We start from the raw sequence: 23,732 nt of genomic DNA, 5'->3' as shown, positions 1-23,732 counted from the left end.
TAAAGTGTTATATACAGTAAGTTCTGAGTATTATTAAAAGCAAAAGCACTGTACTAGCTACCCTCCTGATGTAGTTAGAATGTTTTTTAATATGATTGTAAACAGAAAACAGGTAAATTAAATAAAGGTATCACATATTCCAACTAAAATGCTTCCATAAGGGCTAGAGTGTGGTTGTTTTACTCACACTGAGACTTCTTCAACTTTATAAGTGGTTCTATTGACTTGTCTGGATTACTCCTAGTATAAGGTTCCCCTTCAAGACATTGAGTGATATTTTATGAGCTAGATGATTTACACTGTGTTCTACAAACACTTCAGAGCACCTTGGCATGCCATTGGTACTGGATTTTATTACAATACAGTTTTGAGATAATTTTATACACGCACACACGTACATACTTTAGTAAGTTTGCAAAAAAACAACCACCCTGCAATGTGGTGCAATTGAAATGTTGAGATTTACATACTTCAGTATAAGACTGCTAAAGATCAATGATTGAAAAGTCGTATTTTGAGAAAAGTAAGGTCTATATAAATCAAATGTTATCAGTATAGGCTATAATCCAGCACTTAAGCACATACTTACCTTTAAGCACGAGTAGTCTGACTGATCTAAGAAACACTGCCATCAGTGGGGACTACTCATGTGCTTAAATTCAAGCATATGCTTACGTGCTTTACAGAATTCAGGACTATTGGCATCATGGGTCACCACAATGTAAAATACTCAATCCTAAAAAATAAATCAGTAGAAAAAACAAAAGCGAGATCAACATGAAAAGTTTATTCAAAAGCCTTAAAAATACACTCATGATGAACAAGATTTATTATTTACTGGCTAAGTGAGTTCTAGAGCTAAAATATATTAATGAAAACAGTCAATATTAAGGGGTAGACAATAGAGCTTTTAGAAGCTAGCTAAATGTTCAGTAAAACTGAGGTCCCTGGACCAAAAAAAAATAAACACAGTTCCTGTCTCCATCACCTTTGGTCTTTACCATTCTCAGTAGTTTAATATTAAAGGAGCTTGGGGGGTAGACCAGTCTCGATGAGGGCTTCCTCACCTTTGATATATATCTTCCCCTTTGATTCCCTCTTGAGTTTGTTAACATTTAGGGGATGCAGGGTAGACCCCAATGATGGCCACTGGTGGAGCCCCAAGGAGATCAATGCATTCATCAGTTCTAGGGTTAAGTTTATATATCGTAACAAGTGAGTTGGGAGGAAAAAGGTACAAAATAGAGTTTTGGTGGGAAGAAGGTGAAGTTGAGAGAGATGGGAGGACAGTGGTGTATTTACTAGAATACACTGAAGTATTATCAATAATTGAACTAAATTATATCTTTTAAATAAATGAATACCATACATTTTGTAATGGATTTGCTTTTTATTATTCTTTGTTAGCTGGCAAAATTCAGTCATTTGTTATCTGTCTCTCAGTCATTAGTGTGAATTGGCTAGATTCTAACGTAGCAGTAATAAGATTTTTTTATCCAGTTAAACTTCTACAGTACCTGCAACATTTTAAGTTATAGTGACCAATCAAACTAGGGAGCCATTGGCTGGGAATGGCAAACCGCGGCCACAGGGAACTGAGGGGCTCCATGCCTGCAGACGCTCCAAGTAAACAAAATGACAATGTATTAGATATTCAATTCAATGATTCCATAGAGTTTAAAATCATCAAATTTTGGTGTAGACCTGTTTATAAGCCGACCCCCCCCACCTTTGATGCATCACTTTTTTACCAAAAATATTCGGCTTATGAACGAGTATATACAGTACTCTGGACCAGCTCATGGCTGACCCTGCACAACTGATTAGAGGGGGCATTAAGCACCCCTATGTATGCCCTTATGGTGCATTGTGTACTATACCACTGCTTCCAGAGTGCAGGAGAAGCAGGGTCCACTATGTCCCCAGCTCATTCAAGTGGGCAGGAAGGAGCTTCACCCCCTCAATGTGCCTGATAGTGTAATTACACTGCTGTGTCAAGCAGCATATGCTGTCACAGTACATTCCCTCCACTAAGCTGTGGGGAGAGTTCCTGAGTCACAATCTCACGCCCATACTACTCTAGCAGCAATGCAACAACACATTGTCCTTATTATGGGATAGCCTAGATCACCAACTTATGATATATGTCTTATAAATACTGGATTTAGTTTAAAAACAAACAAACAGGAAAAATATCCTGAACATCAACAACAAAACCGGTCATCTGACACTCAGATCATCCTAATTCTGTATAATTTAGAAAGGGTTGTAAGAGAGCCAGTCCACAAGTATAATATACATAAGGGTTGTTTGCACAACATTTAGACGTAAAAGGGGGAACAGGGTGACTCCACTGCCTAGTTTACATAAAATTGTTATTCCCTAATTTTAGCTGTACGAAAAGTATATGTTTATTGAACAACTAAGGAGAAGACTACTCCAGGATGAGTGAGAAGAGTAAGAAAGAGTGGATGTGAAACAAAGTAACTTACATTGATTCTTAAACAAAATCAGAGCAAATATTCCACATATTTGCATTTGCAAGTGAAAGCTGACCTCAGACATTATGTTCAATACATATGAGGCAGATAACCTAAGCTGATAATGACCTTGATAATATTATAGAGGCAAATTTTACAGCAGGATGAGTTGTTCTCGAACAATGTTTTCCAATGTATTAGGCATACAAGGGATTTTCTCTACATCAGGAACTGCATGTCATGTTCTTTAAACTATTTCTTTTCTTGAGCAAATGTATTGTGGACTATACAAGGAGAATGTCATTCGCTATTTATCTTGGAGTTTCTCAGTTATAGTTTCCATTGGCAGTGACAGAATGTGGGATTTTTCTCAAAACCATGGTTGCATTTAGGATCCCTCTTTTAGGCTCCAGAGTCACAGGATAATAGTATTTAGTGACTCTCAACCCTAGTAGTTTCATCTTTGAGACACCAAGAGTGATTTTCATCAGCTGGAAATCATGTGCTAATTCAGAGCACGTAGTGGTACCAACATCAGAAAATGTGGAAGCAGGAGTTCTTCAGGTAGCAGAAATGGCTATATAAGATGCATCAGCAGAGACTAGGTTATGGCAATGATTCCACCCTACACTGTGAAACCAATCAGTTCCTGTGAACTACACACTGTTAAGCAAACACCTCATGGTTGTTGAATGCTGACTCTAATGTTCAGAAAGCATTAAGACTTATTTAGTTCTTATAGTCAAAAAGGGAAATCCCCGTGTGAATGTTTGTAATACAAGCTCCAGTATACAGTCAGTCAAAACCCTGTTGAAATAGAAGGCCACAGGCTAGTATTTGACGGGTTCTTTTATACACACTATCAATGTTCCCTCCAAGATCACTAAAGAAAAGATATGCAAATATGGGAAAAAATAAAAGCAGAAAAAGACAACAGAAATAATTACAAACTGGGTTCTGCTTTAGGAACGTTTAATGCCTCTACCAACCCTAGGGAAGCACAGAGCTATCTACATGTATGTCTCATGCTAATTCAGTATACCCATTTTACATATAGAAAGGGGGTGTTCAATACGTTAATGAAGAAGAAAATAAGTGGAAAAAAACATAGGCCCCAATCCTGCAAAGTATTATGCATGTGTTTAACTTCACACATGTTGAACTCAATAAAATTGCTCACAAAGACTACACACAGTGCATAAGACTGTCCATGCATACATCTTTGTAGGACAACTAAGAAATTGTACATCCAAAAACAGAAAATTGGTTTAAGCTGGTAGGAGCTAACTGTTCTGCCAGCTCCACTTCAGATATTCTTAGTTGTCTAATCAAATATATTTCTCAACAAATTTTAATGGATTTTAGTATACTAAAAACATGGGCATATCTTTGGCAATCCAACTCATCAGGTATGAAAATTAGGATCTCCATGCAAAATGTCTATGTGAGGTGATTCTCTCTCTTTTGCCCTCAAAAACTATTAAAGTTATAAGGTTTGAGACCATCTGAGTAAGTTACATAAAACAGAGACTTTGCAGCAGTATGTTCTAATACTGTATTTGGAGCTGAATATGCTGCAGACAAGTGCCTTTTAGAAGCTATAATAAATTAAACAGTTCAAGCGACAATCATGATTATATCTGTGCAATCTATTATTCATTCACAAGACACCCTCGGTTTGTATAAACTATCATATAAAAATGTTTTTAGGGAATTCACTGTCTTTATTATATTGCACATTTTATAACAATAGGAGGAATCCTTTGGTTTTCCTACTAAAGTCTGCCATTAGTCTGAATTTAAGAAAAGTCCATATTCTCTTTCATTTAGTCTAATCCTAGTCAGCCTTAGCAACAACCATAGGGCTTGTTTATACAGGGATACACAGGAAAATTAATCTGAATTAAATGAAGGTGTGAATTTAAAGTGGATTAGTTAAACCACATTAAATTGTGCATGGATACTCTTTACTCAGAATTAAAGTGACCTTAATTCAGTTCCGCTTAATTCACTTCCAAAGTGAAATAAGCTAAACCAAATTTTAAGGCTATTCTAATTCTGAATAAGAGTGTCCACACTGGGATTTATTATAGTTTAATTAATCTACTTAAACTCACACCATTAGTTTGGATTAATCTGGATTAATTGTCCTTAGTATCACTCTGTAGACAAGCCCATAGTAAATGGCTGTTAGGGGCTACCTGGTCCTCTGCAACAGTCCCTCTAATCCTGCTTCTGGGGGGAAAGAAATATCTGCCCAATTTCCCCATAACCCTCCAAAAGTGGGAGAAATATCTCTGCCCAATCTCTGCCTCAGAAAAGGAGGTCCCACCCATAGTAAGATCAACAACAGATGATAAAGAAACTACTAAGATTTGAATTTAGGACCACTTACATTCTTGTTTTCATCTGTATAGCTAAGGTTTTATTGCACCTATTTTTAACATATTCTGTATTTTATTGTGTCTTATTACTCTTCATTGCAAAGGATATGGGGAAGATCTCCACATTGAATCCATTCTTTTTAGCTTAAGATTGAGGAACTGACCCAGATTGAGGTGTCAGTAAAGGAGGTTTTGGAACAAACTGATAAATTAAACAGTAATAAGTCACCACAACCAGATGATATTCACCCAAGAATTCTGAAGGAATTCAAATATGAAATTGCAGGACTTCTAACTGTGGTATATAACCTATCACTTAAATCAGCCTCTGTACCAGATGACTGGAAGTTTCTAATGTAATGCTGATTTTTAAAAAAGGCTCCAGAGACCATTCTGGTAATTACAGGCCAGTAAGCCTAACTTCATTACCCCAGGCAAACTAGCTGAAACTACAGTAGAGAACAAAATTATCAGATACAGAGATAAAGATGATAAATTGGGGAAGTGTCAACACAGCTTTTGTAAAGGGAAAGTATGCTTCACCAATCTATTTGAATTCTTTGAGGAAGTCAACAAGCATGTGGACAATGTGATCCAGTTGAGATAGTGTACCTGGACTTACAGAAAGCCTTTGACAAGGTCTGGGACCAAAGACTCTTAAGCAAAGTAAAGAGTCACAGGATAAGAGGGAAGGTCTTCTCATTAAATAGTAACTAGTTAAAAGATAGAAAACAAAGAGTAGGAATAAATGGTCAGTTTTCATAATGCAGAGAGGTAAATAGTGGGGTCCCCCAGGATCTGTACTGGGACCTGTGCTGTTAAAATATTCACAAGTGATCTAGAAAAAGTGGTAAACAGTGAGGAGGCAAAAATTGCAGACAATACAAAATTACTCAAGATAGTTAAATCCAAAGCTGATTGCAAAGATTGCAGAGGAATCGCACAAAACTGGGGGACAAAATGGCAGATAAAGTACAAAGTAATGGAAAACATAAATCCCCACTATACATACAAAACTATGGGGTACAAATTAGCTGTTACCATTCAAGAAAGAGATCTTGGAGTCATCATGGATAGCTTCCTGAAAACATCCACTCATTGTGCAGTGGCAGTCAAAAAAAGAGAACAGAATGTTAGGAACCATTAGGAAAGGGACAGATGATAAAACAGAAAATAGCATATTGCCTCTATATAAATCCATGGTACACTCACATCTTGAATACTGCATGTAATTCTGATTGTCCCATCTCAAAAAAGATATTTTAGAATTGAAAAAGGTGCAGAGAAGGGCAACAAAAATGATTAGGAGTATAGAACAGCTTCCACATGAAGACTGATTGAAAAGACTGCGACTGTTCAGGTTAGAACAGTGGTTCTCAAAGCCGGACTGCCACTTGTTCAGGGAAAGCCCCGGGCAGGCCGGGCCGGTTTGTTTACTTGCCACGTCCACAGGTTCGGCCGATCGCAGCTCCCACTGGCGGCGGTTCACCGCTCCAGGCCAACGGGGGCTCCAGAAGGGCGGCCAGCACATCCCTCAGCCTGCGCCGCTTCCCACAGCCCCCATTGGCCTGGAGCGGCGAACCGCGGCCAGTGGGAGCTGCGATCGGCCGAACCTGCAGACGCGGCAGGTCAACAAACTGGCCCGGCCCGCCAGGGGCTTTCCCTGAACAAGCGGCGGACCGGCTTTGAGAACCACTGGTTTAGAAAATACACAACTAAGGGCATATATGACAAAGGTCTATAAACTCAAGAACAGTATGGAGAAGTGAATAGAGAAGTGTTGTTTGCCCCTTCACATATCACAAGAACTAGTGATCACCTTATGAAATTAACAGGCAGCAGGTTTAAAACCAAAAAAAAGGAGATACTCCTTCACACAACACATAGTCCACCTGTGGAACTTGTTGCCATGGGATATTCTTAAGGCCAAAAGTATAACTGTTTCAAAAAAGAATTAGATACATTCATGGAGGCTAGGTCCATCAATAGCTATTTTTGCTATTGCCAAGATGGTCAGGGATACAAACCCATGTTCTGGGAGTCCCTAAACTTTCAGCTACCAGCTGGTACTGGATGACAGGAAATGAATCACTCAAAATTGCCCTGTTCTGTTTGCTAAGTTCCTGAATCCTGTGACGGTAATACTTAAAATTACAGTATCTAGAGTATCAAATCTTCTCTTGATCAAAATTCATCTGAAGCAAAATCAAGGTAAACAGATATCCTCATTCCAGATTACCTGAAGAACAAAACTGTCGCTTCTGAATAGCATCTCAAAATAGGGGAGAATGTGAATCTTGTGAGCAAAATACACTTGCCGTTACCAAAAAAAAAAAAAAAAAAAAAAAAAAAAAGTCTATGAAAAGAGAAAAGCATGAATGCAATACTAAAAGATAAAGCAGCACACTGAACATGCATTTCACCAAGCAAACATAAGAAACCTCTAAAGTTTGGAGGCTATTTGAACATAGTTCACACTAAGAAGGCCCTGTACACTGAATGCCACTATCATGGACAGTAGATGGTTGTAGGATGGCTTCAGTGAGAGCTGGATCAGGCCCTAAGCCCCTATAACTGAATGGACAAGTTATTTCCAATGTAGGGGAGTGGAAAGGAAGGATCTAACCAGACACAGAGATCTTGTTCACACAACAATCTTAATACAACTTTATTGAAATTTAGAATGCAATCACTCCCATGGATCACATCTATTATTTCTATATCCTGTTCTGGAGAATGATCAGGTCTGAAAGCTACCAAATGAATTCTTTTAAAGGGCAATCTTATTATACATTCTGATCAACTGGAACCAGAAAAAGAAATACACAATGGGAATTTGATGTTTAAAGATGATTTAGCAATTAAAAAACTTAACATCCAGAACACTCTAATGCATTTATCCTAGAACAATTTTACCTGGCGGGAAGAAAAGTCCAATAATTTACAGAATATCCCTATCCTCTTTTCTGACAATATAAAGATGAAGGCTTACTCTGAGTGAGAATGGGGAGACTGATTTTCCATTCAATTTCAAGCAATTCATTTTTCTCTGCTTTCCTTAAAAATATACGTATTTGCCAAATAATATAAACGCCATCACAATGCATAATGGAGAAACACTGTATGTATAGAAAAATGTATGCCTTCTATTTCATTAAAACATCCAGATGCAATTCAGAATTAAATTATGTACCTCATGAGTTCTAGTCTCGTTAAGGACACAGGTTATACTGAACTGTGTGAACCCCAAAAGCGAAATTTCTCAATAAACAACGATCCACATTTTAACTTTTCCATCTTAGATTTTCCTTTTCCACTTCACAAAATCAAATGGAAGCAATACTATCCCAGCCATAATAGCAATTTGTAGCCTTTCAATATTGGTGATCATTTCTCAGATTCGTTCTTTAATATTCTCGTGTGTTCTTTCAAGAAAGAGCTGCAAAGAATATTTAATCTGAAAAATAAATGTTCCCAATGACACCATTGATCACATCCTTAATGTTACATACATTCCTTACATATGAAAAGATGCAAGAGCAGCTAGAACACTAGTGAGCCTTATAATTCCAAGATTAAATCCCAACTATCTTCACATTATTTCTTTGGCAAATCTTTCTTTATATCTATCATTAACAAAAAGTTAGTAATGGACTTTTTGTAATATGTGGTGAGATAATAAATATCTGAAAAATATAAAAAAAATAATTTGTTTGGAAAATGTATTTAAAGCACAGATGAAGTTCAAAAACTGTTTCTGGAAATCTGTTTTGTAATATTTCATTAGCACTACTGTAGGTTGCTGATTACAAGTCATCCTTACCCATTGATAAGGTTAGCCATTTACCTTTTTAAAGATCATTTGCATGGCTCAGCAAAGTCGTCAGAGTTTTACACCCTCCAAACAAAAGAGAATTGCTTAGACTGCAAATAAAGGTGCTTGAAGCAACATTTTCACAAAAGTGGTAGGGAATTGTGTCTTAATTAGTCATAGAATTTTGAAGTGAGTGTGACATTTTGGGCCCTGACTGCCACAATCGGTTCTTCTCTTCATTATACATCCTAAATAACTGTGATGCTGTGTACATATATTAGAAACATACCAAAAAAAATGGTCAGATTGCACCAGTCTTACAGAGGTGCAGAAGGGGGAAAAGAGAGGAAACAAGAAGTCTTTCCTCCTTCTCACAATCTTGTAATAATCCATCAGCGGCAGGACTATTTCCAACATCCTGAAGCCCTGAGCACCTCTAAACAGTTGCCTTTTGCTTAAGTTAACCCACTATGGAAATGTTCCCTTCTTTACTCCATGAGGGGATTTCCCACCACCATGACCAAAAAATTAAATGTTCTCACATGCAGAATGGGCAATATCCAGTCCCAGATAAGTGGCAGGTTTCAGATCCAATATCTCCCAGTCCTTCGGAGATGTAGGATATTCTGACACAGAAGGCTTTAAATTCATAACACTTATCGATATAAAAGCTATTTAGAGATATATGAAATTTATTACATCTTTCCCTCCAAGGTGTCTAAAATTGGACTTTGCCTTTATAGTTGGAAGGTTACAAAAAACAGTCCCAATAACATTTTTTAAAAACTCTCTAAAATCTTTTGAAGATAGATTTTCTGTAAAATATGTTACGACAGAGCAGGATATGTCTGAGTCAAATTAAGAACCCTATCTAGTTCTGTGTGTGAAAATATTGGACACTGACTGCACAAGTCTGCCAACAGACAACCTACTGTGCTGCATGCCAGATTACTGCTTTCTCTGTAAAAGGTGTTTGACACCCCTTTGAAGGTGTCACCTGTTGAAGGACTAACATTAAACGCCATCAAGACCACAATCTTTATCCAACGATTGTGATTGTCCCTCAATTATTGGTCTAGCCTTATGTAATACTGGGTTTTCTACACAGGGCCCCACAGGAGGGAAGGGGCAAGCAAGACTGGTATGTCTGTAGCTTCTCAGGTGGAGCCTGTGGCACAGCAATAGAGCAGGGTCCTGCTCTGTGCAAGGGGGAGGCCACCATCACTACATGTAAGCAGGTCAAGCAGAAAAAGGAGAGTGCAGGAAGGGCCCTGTTCAGCCTATAAGGTTAATAAACCTCAGACTCATAGGAAGGGGGAGATCAGACTAGGAGAGGATGTGTCTCAGGACTTCCATCATTTTCAAAGTCCTGTAACTCTCAAGTACTTTAAGAGTAAAGTCACTGTGATTAAGAAATTCCTTTCCTAAGCCTATGTTTCTTGCTTTTCTACCACACTGTCCCTAAAGGGGTTCAATTAGAAGCCCAGAGTGCCCATAGCCTATGTACAGATATGGGGGAGCACATGTATGTGACTGGGGGCGTGGGGTGTCAGGAGATCGTAGACACTGATTTCAGGGTCAAACATGGCTGGACAGAGCACCCAACATTCCAAGGAAGGGTATCAGACAAGAGGGCTGAGCGTGTGCCCTAGGATCCCAGAGCTAGAAATAGTAAATAGAGTGTCCCTTAGGGTCTCAGAGCTAGAAACAATGACTAGACTAGACCAGACCCATTGGCTTGGAAGCCCAGGTGAGCCAGTGATGGAGTCCACTCACAAAAGACTGGCGTCTGTACAAGGAGCACTGTGAGAAGTTTTAACATATGTCTCATACGCCTAATGCATGATAGGATGGTGAGATGTACAGATTTGATTCGCAGACACTAGAACAACATATATTTCTTTGTGTCTTCACAATCCATGAAGATGCTGATAAAACCTTCATAAAACACTATCCCATCAAGTCTTTTCTCTCTCATATTTATCTTTTAGATACAGATGTGATCATCTATGTTGCTTTAATTTTTTTTTTTATTAAATAGTAGTATATTCTGGATAGGATACCAATGTTCTTGCACACCACATGCACACCAACACCGTAAGAATGTGTGTACATTCACTAACAAAAAAGTTAGCATCATAGCCAGATTGTTTGCTGCAATACAGCATTTTTTGAATTGTAGAGATGAACAAAGCTAAGGTTTCTGCAGTTTTTGGGTACTATTCATAATAATTGCCATATACCTTAGTGATTATTCTGCTTATGTAAAAAATAAGAAATTAACTCACCACAAAATTTTTCAACCACTTATTACTACACACTATTATAAGAAACTTTTATCCTAAGACTTCTAAAAAATGTCTGTCTCTCAGAGCAAGACAGTCATTAAAGCATATTACACAATCACAGAAGTTTTCTGTGCAATTTACTGAAAATTCAGAGCACATTATTTCCTGTAACAAAAGTTATATACAGTCTTGTAGAATGAAATCAAAATTTGTTCCCAATATTCACATAACAATGCTTTCTGCTATGTATCTAAAGGGGCTCCTTAAGCAAGCTGAATTTCCCCAGCAGATGTTACTCAGTGATCTAAAAGACCAGCATCGGTTTCTCTCACATTATAAAATGGAAAGCAAGAAATGGAGGAAGGATCCTAAAGTATCAACAGCAACCTCTGAGTTGTTAGAAAGCACATTCAGAGAAGCAATGGTTTACTAACCTCTCATGAAATAAACACTGAAAATGTCAGCCACACATTAATGCAATTCTTGCACATGAACAATCTGATAATGTAACATTCTGTATCAAGCCGGTATTTTCATAAATTATGATTTAAACAGAATACTAGTCAATTCACCAAAAGATATCAAAGCTACCCTTTTATTACAAGCAATCCAAGCCTTGAGGCTAGGGCTATCTGAAAATATTTAGTTAGTTCCCAAGCCAACATTTTTCTTATTTGTTTTATTATGAAACTATAACACATTTTCAATAACGTTTAGCTTTGCTATACAGAACAGCAAATAATTTCCCAGAACCCTTTGGAAAACCTGACATGTTGAATGATTCTCTAGTCAACTTGTGTGTTATTAAGCTGAAAAAATGTATGTAAGATCATTTGATCATTGGAAGCATTGGAAAAGCATTGGGAGCTTCAGGACAGATGGACGAACTTCAGGTCATATAAAATACTACCAAAGCTATATTTGAAGAAAGATGTGAAAGTCCGTGAAAGCGCCCTCGGTAAGAGTACTTTGTGTTGCTAAGAAACACTGAAGATGGATGAAGTAAATTGTTTCAGTTAGTGGAGCTAACTCCAGCCATCTCTTGTTTATTAGTGCAATGTTTTCTTTTATTGGTTATTCATTTTAACAGCTACACAAATGATATACCCTCATTAAACTAGACTGAGACATGCATAAATATATTAATACTTGAAAATAACACTTGTAATAAGTGTAGATTCTAAGTTATAAAATCTATACTACATTGTGAGTAGAATATACTTACCACACTTTCAAAATTCACATTTTAGAACAAGCTATTAAAAAAAGTCAAAAACTGTTAAGAGCATGTATGAGAATGGACCTTAGTGAAGGATTCTGTAATATTAGAAAATTTCAAGAACAGTGGTATCATATCAGGAATATAATACTATTGAAATACAAAAACCTATATTAAAGCAACACAGATGTTCAAATGAACTGAAATAAGGAAAGAAATACTTTTTAAGCTTCCTTTCACCTTGAAGTTGGAGAAAAAGAAACTGAGATTCCATTAGTTTCTTTTGAAAATATGCAAGATTCTCAGATACTACAGTGATAGATCTAGTATATATATGGATTGCCTTTCTAGGTCAGAATTTTATTTTATTAATTTATTTTCAGGCTGCTCATTAGTTTAGTATCTGAGCATATGTCTAAAGTTTCCTTAATAATAAATATAGTTCTTCAAATAGATTATCATCATACTTCCCCGCTTCTGAGATATGCATACACCGATGGCCACAAGTCCGAACCCACTAGAAAACAGTAACTGTTGGGGCCACATGCAAGTTCTACCACAGAACTAAACATTCTGCATAAAGCACTCTAACCCTACTTCTGTCCCTTTTCACTTACTCAGAATTTAATGAAGACTCCCAAACAGAGAGGCACATAGTAGGAAACATACATCTATAATGACAATCTACTCAAAGAACTATAGTTATTAGTAAGCAACCTTTCTTCTTAAGGTAATGTATGTTACAGAAATATTTGTGGGAGAGGAACTAGCAGTAACAACTTTGATGAAGGTGGGCCTAGAAATGATCAATTAAAGCTTGCAAAACTGCTCTCTCTGGCATCCGATCTAGCTGATGAGTCAAAAGAGTAATTCTGCATAAAGACATGACTTGAACTCCAGGTAGGAGCCTTGCATAAAGACATTCCTCATACATACTGAGGAGGCTGCTTTGGATCTGGAGGAATGTGCTCTAAAATCTTCAGGTTGACATCTGCAAGATTATAACAATTTGTATGAAAACAGTTCAGACAAACTCTAAACAAAAATGTTTTACCCCCTGAATTTATTTTCAAACAATTTAGGAGACTTATTTGGTTCTCTCCAGTGCTCTTCCAATGGATGAGCTATGCATCTTCTATAATGAATGAGACTGCTGTCTTATGGAAAAAGAACAGTACATGATCACGTAATTAAAGATTACATACATACATACATATGCTACCGGCATCCCCGATAAAATAATGGTAGTGTCACCTTACAGAATTTGATTTTTTTTAATCTACTTATTCAATTTTATTGACTCTCGCATGTAACTTCCTCTTATCGTCAAGAAATAGTGAGAATTGAACCCCTTCCTCTCTTAATGCTGCGGGACTGCCTCTTCTATTGCTCTCAGTTGGAAAAGAAAGGTCACATTGTCTCTCAGCACTTTCTCATGAGAAGGATCCCTGAAGCAGGACTGTGATGAAGGGTTTGGAGAAGACACAGAGTGGAATTTGACGCAACAGCCGGTTTGAATTATCTCTAGTAGCCAGCTGTCCAAGGTAATTCCACTCTATGACACCTGACAAATTTTCCAAAAAGGAGACTAGAGAGAGGGGAAAATGCCACAATTGGCTGAAGTTATTAGGTGCCACCCCAAATTAGCTGTCTCAAGACAATAATAATAAAAGGATCTCAAGTTGCCAAAGAAGTTGTTTTCAGTTTCTGCTGCTTCTCTTTCTGCTTTGAGAAGAAAAACTGCTTCTGATCAGATTTGTAGTATTCAGCAGCTCTCTAACAAGAAGCGGTATTCCTCTGGAACCTGTCTGTATTGAGTCAATTTCCCTCTATCCAAAGAACGAAACAACCCTAACTCTGAGGTGAAGAAAACAGGTTCCTCAAATGGAAAATTCTTGAACTTAGTCCTTATGCTGTTTATCAGAATAATCTTGTGTTCGCAGAGCCCACATTCACTAATAGAACCAAGAAACACGGGTTTCCTACAAACAATGTGAGTCCTGCAACCTGTCCCCTTTATTTAGACATCCAGGGAGATGTGGATATCTTAATAAAGAGCGTGTGTCTACAGACATCTTCAGGGAATAATTCAAGGAAGGAGTTCTCTAGATCTGAGAGCCCTGGAACTAACGTTAAATTCTATTCCTGATGGCAATGAGACCTTACTCAAGATCTGAAGGGTGAGAAACCCTACAGAGCTGCACAGAGGAAGCAGAAGATTATGATGGGCTATCTTCTGATAATCCTTCATAAAAATGCACTGTAAATCAAGATTGTATCAAACCCCTTCATGAAACTGACTCAGGACCCAGTTCTGACAAGATAGTCAATACAGATAGAATTTTATGTTCAGCATCTCAAGAGGAACTGAGATACCTGACAATAAGCTATCACCTGCAACTGTTTCTAAAAATGTTGAGACTTTCTCTATAATGGTGCAACTTTGGATCTGTTCCTACTGTGCTTCTTTGTATCTTAATGCAACAGGAAGAATGCTCAGATTCACAGCACTTTTCTCTTATTATGTGCCAGAGCCCCTGGATCCTTCAATAGTCTGCAACTATTTTCTCCTTGGCTTCTTTGAGGGAACCTTCAGAACCCACATCAGATCCAAACTGCTTCCTTTACTCCTTTTGTGCTTTTAAAGCACTCTGCCAAAACTACTCTAAAGTGGAAGCAGTCTGATTGGTCTGCTAGTAATTAGCCCTCTCTATCAGGAAAAAAAAGGAGGTGACTTTCCTGTTCCTTGCAGGCCCAAATGGGCCTTTGATATATGTCTTTTTCTAAACACACAAGGCAGTGGAAAAGATGGTCAGAAAATAATCATCACTATCACATGAAGCATTTAAACGCCAAGCACACAAATCCTCTACTGGGGAACTGAAGTCAAGTTACAGGGAAGGCAATGGAAAATGACCAGTCTGAACCTAGAAAGCAAATCGAAATGTTCAAATTGGATAACTGTGTAGAGCCTAATTCTAACTAGAAATATTTAATACTAAAACAAATTGTTATGTTTTTAACAACAGCAAATAACCCTTCATATAAGAAATAGTAAATAAAATACATAGTACAGAGAAATAAGGAGAAAGTAACTTCAGAAATCTCAAATCCTGTCACAGGAAAGGAAATGAAGTAGAGTCAGGGCTAAGGCTCCTTATATAATTTCACATGGAATAATTAGCTCTTCACCAGTGGCTACTGCTTTCCAGAGGTTCTGACTCATTGAGAAGATTGTCCACACATCCTGCAAGTGCATTTCTCTCTTCTCTACTGACAAGCTACTCCCAGGAGAACATAATAATGATAATATTTTACTATAGAATTAAATGTACAGTATGAACAGCACTGTGATATCAGTGCTACAATGAAACCACCACTGCTGGGTAATGACTTTGTAAAAGCATACTGCATGGTTAAACTTTTTTTAAAGTCACACATTATAAAAACAGGATACATGGTGGCCAGCTCCAAGTTCCAGTGAGATTCCATGATAGTTATGATATCCAAGAATTGTATATACTGTGCTCTCACAGTGGAAGAGGAATAAGGCATGGAGGGGTATAGATGTCACATGTCCAAACTTTTTTTTTTTTTTTTTTTTTAAAAGACAAGTTTCAGTGGTAAATTTGCTGAGTGCTCCTCTTAAGCCTGATTAGTGAAGACATTCCACACACACACAGTACTGCTGAAAGTAATGGGATTTTTGCAAGTCACCTGGGTCATGACTGAGTGAAATGCTAATTATTGGCAATATTTTTAAAATAATTCCAATTGAAAAATGATAGTTTAAATGGCATCACTCAGTCTTAAAATAGTAAACAAAGCATACAGGAAAACACATATCTGAGAATTTTTTTTTTTTTTTTTTTAAACACAGATATTGGCATCGTTTTCCTGTTTTCTTCACAATTCAGTTTTAAACCATACCGTTCGAAAAAAAATCTAGATTCACTTCCAAAATTGCTACTTTTACAATCCTCAGCTATTATTTCTTCAAAAAGAAACACAATATTTTTAAAAGATAAATATATATTTCTCTAATAAGAGATAACATACTTTAACTAGTGAGTAGTCAAAATTATTAAAGACTTAGATGACTCCCTCAAACAGCATACCAGATATCTATTATAAGAAATACAAAAAAAATCATATATTGATCTCTAAATTTGCATATTTGGTATTTAAGCATTTAACATGACCATTGATTTTACAAAAAGCAGATAGAATAAATAAAAAATAAAGGTAATTGTTTTAGGTACAAGTGAGAACAATTTTTATGCCGTGCCAGATGTAGTGAGCAATTAGGGCAATGGAACCTTATAGTCATCTCCATAAATCCTCTCTTTATATTTAAATCACAACCAAAAAGAAAACCGACTTTATGACAACCAAAACATATTCTTTTAAGGGAGTTTACTTAGGGCTGTCTACACTTACCTACTGGAGAAGCAGTTATACAGGCAAAACTGTATAGTTTATTTCACTTGGAGAAAGGCGGAATAAGATGCAGGCAAAAGTGCAGTCTCCAGTTACTCTGGAAATGAGAAGATCTTTCTTCGTCTTTTTAGAGCTAAAAAATAAATATTAACAGTTATACTCCTCTTTCACTCCCATACCTCTGATCATTCAACCCTGCCAATGTGAGCAGCATCTATTATGTAACAATGATTCAGTAAATCTTCCTTCCATGGGTAAATAATGAAGAGCCTAAGGGATTGGCAGCTTTCACCTGGAGGTCACGAGTCTGAATCCAGCATATAGTCAGTAGTGACCTTAAGATATTAATATAAAATGGCTTTTCACTAGAGGATGTGAACATGCCGTTGCACGCTAGTTCATAGTGGACAGTTTTCCTAGAAAATTACCAATACCATAATTGCTATTAGCACTTTTACTGTCAGTCTCAGGGGGTCCAAGTAGTTGAACAGTTTTGGCACCTAAATCCCTAGAAGTAGTCCCAGGACAAAACTGGAATATAATGCTACAGGTGACCTATGAACAGTTAAATCTTTGGTGTTATTAATCTTGAACTCTGTGTGCATGTGCATGTGTGTGAGAGAGAAAGATTTCAAATCTTAAAACATCTAAATCCTCTATTTCTCAGGCTTATCATTAACACAGTGATGTGTCCACCCTTACTTACTTGCTTGAGGTTAGTTTCATAAATTACAAGGATGGCATTAAATCTTGCAGCATCTGTAATACTGGTGAGAAGGCTTTGGATAATCATACTTCGCATCTATCAGTAATATTATTATGGCAGTAACCTTATTTTAAAATCTAAGAGCCCCACCGTTGCTTCTGCTCCTCTTATCTTAATCCTGTGGATTACTGTTTTGGGGGGCACAAGCTAACACAAATAGGAACTGACCTCATTCATTTATTCTAAGTACTATATTTCTTTAATAAATTACACTTTCATATTCCTCCATCCCTCATTTGAACGCCACATAATTACTCATATCCCAAATCTGTTGCATTGGCCATATTTTAAGTATAGGGAAGCCTATTTATTGTCATTTGTAAATAGATAAGAACTTTGATGTCCTGCTTGTAGGAAACACTGAAGGTCAACTAAAAACATGTGTGTGTGAAATTGTGTGTGTGAGAGAGAGAGAATTTGGGATAATAGATAGTTTGGAGATGTGGTTTTCAGATTTGCAGAAATCCATACAAGTCTGTGTGGAGCTTCACACATTTATTTTTACTTTCACATCTGATGTGCAGCAATATGGATAGCTAAGGTGTACATTTAAGACACATACTTTGAGATATATCTATTCAGAAGTGACATTAACACTGGGATATGTGTTCTTATAGAAGTAAAGCTGTGCATTATCGCTGCTAACTGCACTGCCTACTGATGCCTTAGGTGGGGGAGGTTCTCAAGAGCCTGCTGTTAAAAATTCTGCCACCAAAGATTAGCATGATTTTGCTGTCCCTTACAGATTTGGTACACAGGATTTATCACAGTCAAATGAGGGAAATTTTATGGGCACTTCTTGTTAAAATACTGGCAGCATGTTACTAGCACTGCCAAGATTCTTAGAATCATATATAATGAGAATTGTTTATAGTTCATTGACCCCCACCCCCATGTTTGACTGTTTTTGAAATTAGATATACTGTACAGCCAATCTATCAAGGACCAGATATCCACACATTTGAGGTCTTGCAATTTTCTGCCTTATTTTGTTATTGCCTTCATATTACATTATTCCATATGCAATATTACTATTATTACCACTATGGAAGCATCCAGAGGGCCCAATCAAGATTAAGGCCCCATTATTCCTATTGTTAGCAATAATATTTATTAGAATAAATATTATTTATTCAGTGTATTTATTTGAATATTGCACATAACTAAGCATATCTAAATTCCGCCCACATCAACAAAAATGCCCACATAAGACAGACATGTTCCTTCTGAACACTGTATGCAATTTATGCTCTGACTTATGCAGGAACAGTATGTGAAATTCATAGTTATGTTTTTCTTGAATGATTTATTTTTAGCTGCAGTTTCAAAAAGTTCCCCTAACTAACATGAAAGTATTCCAAAGTTCATAAAGAAAAATAAAACCTTAGAATATTAATTATCCAAACTACTTGGGCAACACTAAATATGCTTAGCTAATCTTTAGTCAATAGACAAGGAGTCAGTCTGGCCAATCACTAGCAAGAAAGATTCTAACAATTGGGATTCAATCATATATAAGGTTATATTCATCTTTCTACACACTGTTGGGGTATAAATCTAAAATCAAATTGTACATTTGAATTTGTCCTTATTTTACTTTATCAAAACTGACTTCTGACACTGAGATTATACAAACTCATACATCTGATGTAATGGAATCTCCAACACCAAAGTATTTTTACTAAGTCTAGACTTCTAAGAAAAATGTACATTAAAAGGGAGAGGGAAATGATAAGAATACATTCCACTTCAGATCTTGAAAGCTCTAATTAAAATTCAATATTGCACTTTGCATGTGCGTTCTTACATGAAAGTCCTGTCATGGTGAAGGCTTAAGGTTAATAGAGTCCAATAAAACAGTTCTATTGAATAATACCAACCCATTGTTATACACAATACTGCAATCTGCTGCTCATCTTTACCTAACCACTGTGCTAAACTTTAAACTAACTTAATGTATGGCTAGCACCTAAGAACTAGAGTAGAAAAAAAATCCAAAATAAAGTCAGCATCCATTATAATGGACTTGCTCCTGTATCCAAACTTTTCCTTCCTCCTCTTAAATAAAGTCTGTGTACTTGCATTCATTTCCTCTAGTTTACTATTCCCACCATCACACAGTCATGTGTTAAAAGATCTGGTTAGATCTACTAAACTTATTTATGTGAGAAAAACTCCCTTTAATTTGGGATTAATTTTAAAAGTTTTTCTTGAAACATCCCATTATTATGAAATATTTTCTGATAGTGCTTTAATTTAAAATCACATTTTAAAATATATTTATTTTTTAAACTGAATTCTCCTTTCATTCGTCTTTTGTTTTAAAACAATTTCACGCTGTATTTTTTTGCATGGGTTTCAACTTTTGTGCGATTTTTGTTTGATTTACATGGGGGGCTTTCTTGTCAAGAGTGTAATTATTTTAAAAAACTTAATATTTTATTAATTGTATGACGGTAGCATCTCAAGATTGGAGCCCAATTTTACACTGCTCTTCATAAACACACAAACAGAGACAGACCCTGCCCCAGAGCGCTTACAGTCATTTTTATTAAAAGCTATTTAAGAAAAAAAAAAAAAAACACATTAATTTCACATTCTCATTGTGATATTGAACTGTGTCTGGGCTCCTTGAGGCCTGCACCAGACTATTGCAGAAGCTGCATATGTTCTGAGCACCAGCAATAGCTTCCGCTATATCCCCGTGCCTGTGAGATGAACTGTATGCGAAAGTTGGAAAACCAAGTTAGGCAGCTAAGCACATAACACGATCAGCACACCAATTCCCCTTATGTCAGACTGCTGAACTTGTGCACGAGTACTCTGACCAGTGGCACAAGTATTATTTCCGTTATGTCTTTTTTCTCCCCTTCTGAAAGACTGCATGCAGTTGCTGCACAGTAATGCTAAGCTCCTGAAGAGGGTGCAATGCACACACCCCACCCTCAAGAGTTCCAGCAGCTCCCCCAGGTCCCCCCACAGTGGAGCCTTTTGAATTGTGTGTACCTGATCAGCCTCCTTTGAGAGCATTGGGTTTCTCTCACCCCACTTTTGACCTGGGCCTGTAAATAGTGAAGGTGCTGCTTAGAAATCATTATAAAGGCCGCATACTTTCCCCCCTACAGGGGCTCCCCATATCTGTGAGCAGCACATGGCAAATGGGAGACCCATACCAGGGCACTGGCAAAGCTGTTCCTCCTACACAGCAGCAGCTCCCCAGTCTGAGGCCCCTCCTGAGCCGTAGCTCTGAGGGGCTTCCTGGGGAGCCTGCACCCCCTGATCGCCAGGAGCAGAGTCGCCCGTTAGCTGTGGGTGCTGGCCGCCCCTTAGGGGCTGCAGGGGAGGCTGCAACCCCACGTCCCCAGCAGCCACCGTGGGGAACAGGGGCCACGTTAGGGGCTGCACCCCGGATCAGCAGTAGCAGTTCCCCCTGCCCAGAGGCCGCTCCCAGTGCTCAGGAGCCACCTAAGGGGCAGCCGGGGCGGCTGCACCCCTAGATCAGCAGCTCCCCTGCCACGGGCCGCCTGCGAGCTGCGGGTGCTGGGGAGCCATGTTAGACGCCGCACACAGTCCCAGGCCAGCAGTTGCCGCTCTCCGCCTCCCCTCAGGAGAGCAGCCCTGCCTGGGCCCGTCCCCCTCCGCCCTCGGCCGCTGTCTGCCCCGTTCTCCTTCCGGCCGCCTCGGCCTCTCCGCGCTGACCCCTTCCCTCCCGGGCTGCTCTCATCACGCGGCCCCGCTCCTCACCAGCCCCCCCGCCCCCGAGGGAACTCACCTCCTCCTCAATCCCGCCTGGAGGCCGGCGGCGGCACCGACGTGCTAGCGTTCCTGCCCCGCCCTCGCCTCAGCACGCAAGAGGCTCGGCTTCCCCCTCCCGCCTGCCCGCCTTTCCCCTCTCGCGCGGAGCCGCTGCCCCGGTCCCAGCTGCCTCTTTTGCATGAGGGAGACGTTTCTGAATTTCTCACGGACACACCCCTGGCAGAAGGCTGCCTCCCGCCCTAGAAAACCTGCCCCCTGCAATTCCCCCCCCCCCCGGTCACGCAGAGGCAGAGCCGCCCCGACCCGAGCTCCTCCACTGTTGCCCTCCATCCTTATAGGCGTCTGGCCCCCATGTTAAACCCTAGCCTCTAAAATCATAGCTCACCTGTACAGGGTTTGTGTGCCCTCCTCCCTAAGGATCCAGAGCACTTCACACACAGTCCGCACGTGGGGCAAATTCAGCCCTGGGGGAAACAACTGCACCTCCACTTGGCTTCTGGGGACTTAGGCCAACTGTGCCAGGGTTAAATTTGGCCGCTAAGCTCTCTCTGGCATTAAGGTGACCAACTGCGCCACCTTTAAAGGACAGCTTTGAGTAGGAGCCTAGCGTCCCAGATCAGCTATGAACATTGAACATATTTATTCCTGACTTTAGCAAAGGATTGTAGGGTGTGACACTGCAGATGGGATTTAGTACTCTGTGATTTGTGAGCCACAAAATTAGGTACTGACTGAGACTTCTTGGCCCCCTATTTTTCATACATCTTTCCTTGTATTTCTTTGAAAAGTAGGTGGTCAGCCTAGCTGCATCTATTCCCTCCAGGCCTGCCAGAATTTCTGCTAGAAGTGGAAATATGCCCCCTTGGGGACTTTTCTACCTCTCATTTGCCAAATAATCTGCCAGCTCCTCCCCTTAGCCCCTACCTGTTTAGTATGTTCATCTCCATGATTTGCAAGCACAGTCCCTCCAAAGTACACAGACTTTGCAGCAGATCCACAAACAAAGGGAATTTTACCAGACTCCTAAGTCACTGTGTATGGCAGTGGTTCTCAAACTTTTTGTTTTGGTGATCCCTTTCACACAGCAAGCCTCTGAGTGTGACCCCCTCTTATAAAGAGAGCCCTACCAAATTCACAATCCATGTTGGTCAATTTCACGGTCATAGGATTTTTAAAATCATAAATTTCATGATTTCAGCTATTTAAATCTGAAATTTCACGGTGTTGTAATTGTAGGGGTTACTCCTGACCCAAAAAGGAGTTGTGGGGGGGGTCACAAGGTTATTGTAGGAGGCGGGGGTTGTGGTCCTGCTACCCTTACTTTTGCGCTGCTGCAGTGGCACTGCCTTCAAAACTGAGCAGCTGGAGAGCAGCAGCTGCTGGCCGGGATCCCAGCTCTGAAGGCAGTGCAGAAGTAAGGGAGGTAATACCACAACCCCCCTAAAATAACCTTGCGACTCCCCTGCAACTCCCTTTTAGGTCAGGATCCCCAATTTGAGAAACACTGGTTTCCCCTGTTAAATCTGTATAGTATAGGGTAAAAGCACACAAAAGACCAGATTTCACGGTCTGTGACGCGTTTTTCGTGGCTGTGAATTTGATAGGGCCCTACTTATGAATTAAAAATGTTTTTTTTTATTTAATTTAACAGGCGCTCAGGCTATCAGTCCCATGTCAGTTCATGACCCCCAGATAATAACCTCGCGACCTGCAGTTTGAGAACCCCTGGACTGTATGGCATTTGCAAAACAGACTAGAACAAAGTCATACTAGTGAGGAAAAACAAAGGGAAGATGCACTAGGGGAGATTTGGTGGTGATGGTGGTGGTTAGAAAGAAACAGAGTCACTAGAAGGAATTTGGTAAAGTGGGGTAGAGGAAGGAGAAAGTAATAGATGGAAGAACTAGCAATGGAGAGAGGGAAGAGTTCCAAACCAAGCAGAACAAGGAAAGGGGTAAAGAGCAGTGCTTAAATTTGTAATGAAAGAGTTGCTGGGGCTCAATTTTTTTACTTTCATAACTGAGGCGGCAAGCCCAGAGGTGCTGGGACTATGAACTGTCAAACCTAGAAGTGCAGAGGTTCAGCTCTGGCAAGCCCTCACACAAATTAAGCACTGGTAAGGAGGATACATAAGGCTGCACAAGAGGGAAGAGAATGGAGAGAAGGTGGTCAGAAGTAGCACGTGCAAGAAAACAAACGGGAAAGACAAAAATATGAAGGGGGAGATGGTGTGGGAGAAACAAAGTATGAGAGAGAAAATCATGAGTATTATCTTCAAGTATATTTGGAGGAGTGGGGATTATGTTCTTAGCTATGGAGAATCACACCTCTCCGGGTATTGTAACTTTTGGGAGATATCAGACACACATTACAGATTGAGCAGGGAAAGACTTCAGTGGAGTATTTTGAAAGCTCTGTGCTCCAGCCTCAGTAACTTACAAATATTGCAGGCAAAGGTATTCATAGAAGTAGTATTTATAACCTTGATTCAATCTTAGCACATTTTTGTCTTGGAGTATACATAGACAGGTATGTAGAAATAGAATTAACTAGTTTTTGAAAAGGAGGCTCATGATAAGTAAAAT

General features: G+C 39.0%; 1 protein-coding gene across 6 annotated transcripts in view; it reads right to left on the bottom strand.

Annotated features, from left to right (window-relative positions):
- GTDC1 (glycosyltransferase like domain containing 1) overlaps nucleotides 1-21,253 on the bottom strand; it is a 266,961-nt gene extending 245,708 nt beyond the window's left edge. For 5 of the 6 annotated variants that reach the window (XM_054044312.1, XM_054044317.1, XM_054044314.1 and 2 more), the window contains exons 1-2: nucleotides 21,164-21,253; nucleotides 16,626-16,758 (exon numbers count right to left, since the gene is read on the bottom strand). The gene's annotated coding sequence lies outside the window, so the exon portion shown is untranslated. Of the gene's footprint in view, nucleotides 1-16,625; nucleotides 16,759-20,397; nucleotides 20,555-21,163 lie in introns of those variants that run through there. The other variant, XM_054044313.1, reaches the window with a different exon arrangement.
- Between the last annotated feature and the right edge of the window lie 2,479 nt (nucleotides 21,254-23,732).

The sequence above is a fragment of the Malaclemys terrapin genome, chromosome 11 (genome assembly GCF_027887155.1).
Source record: "Malaclemys terrapin pileata isolate rMalTer1 chromosome 11, rMalTer1.hap1, whole genome shotgun sequence".
Classification (NCBI taxonomy): domain Eukaryota; kingdom Metazoa; phylum Chordata; order Testudines; family Emydidae; genus Malaclemys; species Malaclemys terrapin.
Note: the sequence above shows the minus strand (reverse complement) of the source record. Positions and strands in the feature narration are given on the sequence as shown.